Consider the following 6,517-nt stretch of genomic DNA (forward strand, 5'->3'; position numbering starts at 1 on the left):
CTGTGCAAAATGTTGAGGTAGATATAAAATAATCAGGTAATCACAATCCCTACCCGACATGGAACTCACAATTTAAGTTTAAGTCTTCTACCAAATCCATTGAGCATCAGTTCAGTGCCCTAGATAACCCTGCTTAGAAGTGCAGTGGCTGCTTGATGAATGTTCATTGATTCTGACTTCAAGACCCTTGCTCTTTCCACTAGGCCATGCTGCTTCTTTCACTATTGATAGTAATAATATTGACTTAATGTCTGCTTAGTCCAAAGCACTACATCAATTTTCTAGTACAGTGATATTAGGAAAGGGTTGATGGGTAGAAACTTGCTACATCAAAGCGTCTAATTTCTCTTCTGGTTTCGGCAAGCCAATCCTGAAGTAGCAGGATAGTTATGCGGTTCGCCTGTTAGGATCCTGGTCTCAGGAAGTACATTTTGGTGTGGCCATCGACAGGTTCGTTTCCATCCCTCTCATTTTGTTCACCGTCCATGAGGGCTGATGCAATGGGTCTTCAAGCCTGTTCTATGACATTACAGGCTGGGGTGGGGTGGGAAAAATCCAGAGAGAGGGACAGAGGGTGTTGAAGACCAAGCGGAGACCAAGAGAAGGATTAATCCAACAAAATGAAAGGTTTCCTGGGTTATTCCATTTCCATTCTATTCCTGGGATTTGGCCTAAGAAGTGAGGGAGGAAAGAAGAGGTAGAAAAAAACACCAAATCCCCTACCAAAGTTAAGTTTTTAGATTTCTAGACCAAACTTGCAAATCCTGATCCAGAATAGCTATGCTGATTAGAGAAGCATGGCTTAGTGAAAAGAGGATGGGCTTGGGAATCAGAGGACACATTTCTAATCCCGGCTGCACCACTGGTCTGCTCTGTGACCTTGGGCAAGTCACTTAACTTCTCTGTGTCTCAGTTACCTCATCTGTAAAATGGGGATTAAAATGAGCTCCATATGGGACAACCTAATTACCCTGTATCTACCCTAGTGCTTAGAACAGTGCTTGGAACCTAGTAAGCATTTAACAAATACCATAATTATTATTATTATATGGAAGACATTTGGACTAAGTGGGCTAGTAGTCAGTAGACTTGGGATTTAATCCCACTTCTGACATTAACCTGGTGTGTCTTCACACAAATCTGAGTATCACACCCTTCATCTATAAAATGGGAGTTCCATACCTCAGAGGGATTTTTAGCAGATGAAACAAGATCACTGATATCAATCAATCAGTTGGGGGCAATTATTTAGTATTGTCCTAGACACTTGGGAGAAAACAAGAGAGTTTGAGACAGAGTCCCCTCTCACGGTCGCACCTGGAGAGTTTCCAGTACTCGACCAATCCCGACTACAGGAAGGAGAGTCAAGCAGAGGCATATCCATTCCATTCCTAGCTTGACCAGTGGCTAGCGAGTGGAAGGCAATCTGCTACAAGTCAAAACTCACCTGCACCTGGCAGCAGTGGGGTGGGAGAGAGTCAAGGGTAAAGACTTAAGTTCACTGTGCAGAAGAAGGCAATGATCAACCTCTTCTGTATTTTTACCAAGAAAACTTTATGGGTCCACTACCAAAACAATTGCAGATAGACAGCGTGGTGTTCTGGGAGAGATGTGTCCATGACACCGCTGTAGGTCAGACACGACTTGACATTATAGGTCGACAATGACTACATGAGAAAAAGTAGATGTTTCCTGCCTTCAAGGTGTTTACAATCTAGTGGGGGAGACATACATTACAATAAAATGTAAGCTCCTTGAGGTCAGGGGTTGTGTCTATTTTATTCTCCCAAGCTCTTCGTACAGTGTTCTACACAAAATGAGCACTCAGTAAATACCGCTGATTGATTGATTCATTCATTCATCACCCACTTCCTGCCTCTAGCCTGGAAACCCTCACTTTTGTTCAACAGACAATTACTTTCCCCACTTTCAAAGCCTTATTGATGGTGTATCTCCTCCAAGAGGCCTTTCCTGACTAAACCCTCATTTCCTCTTTTCCCACTTCTTTCTGCATAGCCCTGACTTGCTCCCTTTACTCATCACCCTCACCCCAAAACCCTCAGCATGTATGTACATATCTGTAATTTATTTATTTATATTAATGTCTGTCTCCCTCTCCAGACTGAAAGCTCGACAGGGAATGTGTCTGTTAATATTATTGTGTTGTTCTTCCAAGTGTTAAGTACCGTGCTCTGCACACAGTAAGAGCTCAATAATTATGATTGATTGATTGATTGATAAAATTACATTCAGAGAAGGCAAACTTGTACCTCAGTGGTGTGTATTTGTGTGTGTGTGCATGCGTGTGTGTTTATGAGGTAGGGATGACCTAAGGGCTTAGGGGGTATGGACCCGAGAGAAGCAGCATGGCCTATTGGATAAAGCATGGGCCTGGGAGTCAGGAAGATGTGAGTTCTAATCCCACCTCTGTCACTTGTCTGCAGTGTGACAAGACATTAACTTTTCTATGCCTCAGTTACCTCATCTGGGGGTTAAGAGGGTGAGCCTCATGCAGGATATGGACTGCGTCCAACTTGATTTGTTGTATCTACCCCAGTGCTTCGCAGAGTGTCTGGAACATAGTAGCACTTAACAGATACCACTAAAAAAATCCACAGGTGGTGCAGAAAGGAGGAATAAAGGAGTGGGCAGAATGAGAGAGAGGGTGTGGAGAGGAGAAATGAGAGGCAATTGAAATGGAAGCGCTCTGGAAAATTTTCAAAAATCAAGGGAATTGTAAGAACAGTAAGAGTAGAGACAGCTATGAAGAGAGACTTGATTCGTGCAGGGGGATTGACACAGTATGAGTACTGTGAAGAAGATAACTTGGTAAAACATGATCACAGCCCCTGTGAAATATCTCTGAGAAACAAACAGAAATGAAGGAAGGGGAAATACTTTGAGTTCTGGAAGCAAATGAAGGAAAGCACCTGAAAGAAAGTTTCGAATTAGGTCCAAGAGCATGAAGACCCTTTTTTTCTATAATATGCAAGTACTTACTGTGTGCCATGTATGTACAGAATGCTGGGGTAGATACAAGATAATCAGGTAGTCACAATCCCTACCCCACATGAGGCTCACAGTCTAAGTTTTCTACCAAATCCCTTGAGCAGAAGTTCAGTGCCCTAGATAACCATTCTAGGAAGTGCAGTGGCTGCTTGATAAATGTTGATTGACCAAGGGGCTGACAGTATAGCACCTTAGCAATATCCTTGTCCTAGGATGTGTCTAAGCACATTAGTGAGCCATATGCCTAGCTTCGGAGGGTGCAACCATGGATCCTAAACAAAATCAGGACAGATTTAATGTGACCAGGCAGAAGGCCTGATGGAAATCAGGCAGCAATTCCAATTAGTAATTATACAACCCTGCCTCCCTTTCCCAGACCCTTTTTATGGTTTTCAGGCAAATCTGTGTTTCTGGGCAATTCTGAGGGTATTTTGCAGGGAACCTGGGAATCTTCAACACCTCTTCAAAGATGGGATGAAAATCCCCTTTGGTTGTCCACAAGAGGCAGAATTGTGCCCTCCTCTCTAACTCAGGAAGATCACTTAAGCTGGAAGGAGTAGAACATTAATAATAATGATGGTATTTGTTAAGCATTTACCACGTGCACAGCACTGTTCTAAGTACTGAAGGGGGGATACAAGGTGATCAGGTTGTCCCATGTAGGGCTCCCAGTTTTAATCCCCATTTTATAGATGAGGTCACTGAGGCACAGAGAAGTTAAGTGACTTGCCCAGGGTCACATAGCCGACTAGCGGCGGAGCCGGGGTTAGAACCCATGACCCCTGACTCCCAAGCCCGTGCTCTTTCCACTAAGCCATGCTGCTTCTCATTGAGCTAGTTGTTGGTTGATGCTCTGTTTTCAGGAGTAGGGTATTTTCTCAAGAGGCAGAAAATGCAAGAAACTCAATGCAAAAGCAGCTATGTCAGCGGAAACAGGCTCAGGAATTGATAGTCTTTCTGGAACCACTTTCTAGCATCTGAGGGAAAAATGAATATAAGTGTGGCATCTGGATTTAACCTCCAAAATGCTCACGGTCTAGAGTAATCTCTTAAAGGAACTGTCTTCAACATCCTTTTGTGGGTGCTCTTTTCAGATGAGGGTTTTTTGGAAATTTTATCATGGGTGCAAGGGAGATGCCAGCTAAAAGAAACTGGGGGCCTCTAGCGACTTAAAATCAATTGAGATTTGACCATTTAGGGAAGAAACTAGAGAAAGGCAGAATGAATGATAGAGTCAGATGCTCATGGGTCGATCTGTAAGACGAACTGCATCAGGATGTGGGGGTCTAAGAATTCTCTTTTAAGAGATAGCTCCCAGCCAGAGTTCTTTTAAGGATCTTAAAGGGGACCTACCCTCCAACAGACAATTCTCTTGAGCTGCTAACAAAGAGCCTGAGAGATGTGGGGTCACCTCAGGTGGAAATGTTATGAAAGAGGTGAGATCTGTGGGCCTGTTCAACCCTTTTACAGATCAGATCCTTTTCAATCTTGCAAGGACTTAATACAGTGTTCCACACGCAGTAAGTGCTCAATAAATACCATCGACTGATTGATTGGGAAGGGAGGAGGCTTGGATCAGGAGGAAGACTAGGTTCATCTTGAAATGACACGTTCCTCCTGACTTCCACCGACCATTCAGATGCACGGTTTGGAGAGGACAGCATGTGGATTCTCTTGTCCCTGTGCCGACATCTTCTGATTCGGAGCTGGGGACTGAGCTGAGATGGGTATCTCCAGAGGACTGGGGAGTTAGTACAGTGCTCAGCACACAGTAAGTGCTCAATAAATATGATTGAACGAATGATTGAATAAATGAACATGGATCTTCCATTCAGTAGACACTGGGGGGACTGGGCAGGGAATAAAAGAAGATTGAGATCATTCCTTCTCTAGGCCTAACTGCATCCCACCCATGCACATGTGGGTATAGTGTGTTCAAGTATACATGTGTGCTTGTGTAGATAGTTGATGCCTATGTGTGGGCTTGTGTAAGAGTGTGTAGGGGGGCATATGATTGTGTTTGTGCACACGCTTTCGTATGTGTGTATATATGCATGTATGTGTCTACGTGTGTACAGATATGTGTGTTCTTGTCTGCGTGAGGTTATGCATATGTGTGTGTGTGTGGATGAATATGTGGTGCACAGAGGGAGGGGTGAAGCCTAGGTTAATCATTTGCTGAAAATGTCTAGACACCAAGGGAAAAGCATCAAACTATATTAGGAAGAAAAACCTGCCAGCAAGGACACAGGGAAAGAAATACAAACAGAAGTAACTTAAGAGCCTGCAGGTTTCCCTTTGCTCTTGCCACTTCATCAGGGCTAATTAAAGTGTCCTCCCTTGGTCCTTAAAGAGATCAACCACGACAGCAAACAACTTTAAGTGTCAGAGGCGGGAGTCTGTTCACAGGGTAAACAGCAGGAGCAGAACACACACAGAATGTGTCTGATTCCCTTCCTCAGCTCCTGCTGCACAGTACCCAATGGCAAAACAGTCTCATCATCCAGGTTGGATATTCAGGCAAATTAGAGAGCTAGAAATCAACCCAAGAGTCCCTCTGGAGATGGTAATAACAATCCCTGGAACTTAAAAGAGCGAAGATGAAAAACCTTTCTTCCTTGCCATCTCTAGTCTGCTGATACCTTCCCACTGTTCAGAATGCTTGGTATCCAAACTCAGGGCTCCTGGGTTCAAATCCAGTTTTGTGCTTCTCTGACTCTGTTATTTTGGGTGATTCACTGCATCTCTCTGAACTTCAGTTTTTCCCACCAGCTAAACGGGAAGAGCCAAGTTCTCAATCTCCTAAGATTTAGGAAGAAGGTAGATTTTTATGTTGGTATTTGTTAAGCGCTTACTATGTGCCGAGCACTGTTCTAAGCGCTGGGGTAGACACAGGGGAATCAGATTGTCCCACGTGGGGCTCACAGTCTTAATCCCCATTTTACAGATGAGGGAACTGAGGCACAGAGAAGTTAAGTGACTTGCCCAAAGTCACACAGCAGACAAGTGGCCAAGCCGGGATTTGACTATAAATGCAAAAAGAGCAGCACTTGTGGATTTGGACTGGCTATCTTGTGGGTCACCAGTTTCCTGAGGTTGTTTTTTTAATGGTATATTTTGTTTTTACTATGTGCCATACACTATACTGAGTGTTGGGGTAGATACAAGATAATTAAGTTAGACACAGTCCATGGCCTACATGGGACTCACAGTCTTAATCCCCATTATATAAATGAGATCACTGAGACACAGAGGAGTGAAGTGACTTGTCCGAGGTCATACAACAGGCAAATGGTGGATCGAGGATTCCTAGGCCCATAAGCTTCTATCTGTAGGCAATGGTGCTTCTCTAAGTGACCAGCCCTGGACGATAAGAATAACAGGGATTCCTTTAGCACTTGAGAAGCCAGGAAATGGATGTCTCAGGATAAAGAAGGTATTCAGATTACTCTCATTATTACTTCATTATTATTAGTTATTGTCATCATTATTATTACATATTTTCTTT

At 43.6% G+C, this 6,517-nt stretch overlaps 1 non-coding gene across 1 annotated transcript; it reads left to right on the top strand.

Annotated features, from left to right (window-relative positions):
- The first annotated feature begins 1,299 nt into the window (after positions 1 to 1,299).
- On the top strand, positions 1,300 to 1,437 carry LOC114812620. Its single transcript, XR_003760271.1, has one exon. It is a non-coding gene; the product is annotated as a small nucleolar RNA SNORA7 (small nucleolar RNA).
- Positions 1,438 to 6,517: the final 5,080 nt, after the last annotated feature.

This window comes from Ornithorhynchus anatinus, chromosome 5 (genome assembly GCF_004115215.2).
Source record: "Ornithorhynchus anatinus isolate Pmale09 chromosome 5, mOrnAna1.pri.v4, whole genome shotgun sequence".
In the NCBI taxonomy this organism is placed as follows: domain Eukaryota; kingdom Metazoa; phylum Chordata; class Mammalia; order Monotremata; family Ornithorhynchidae; genus Ornithorhynchus; species Ornithorhynchus anatinus.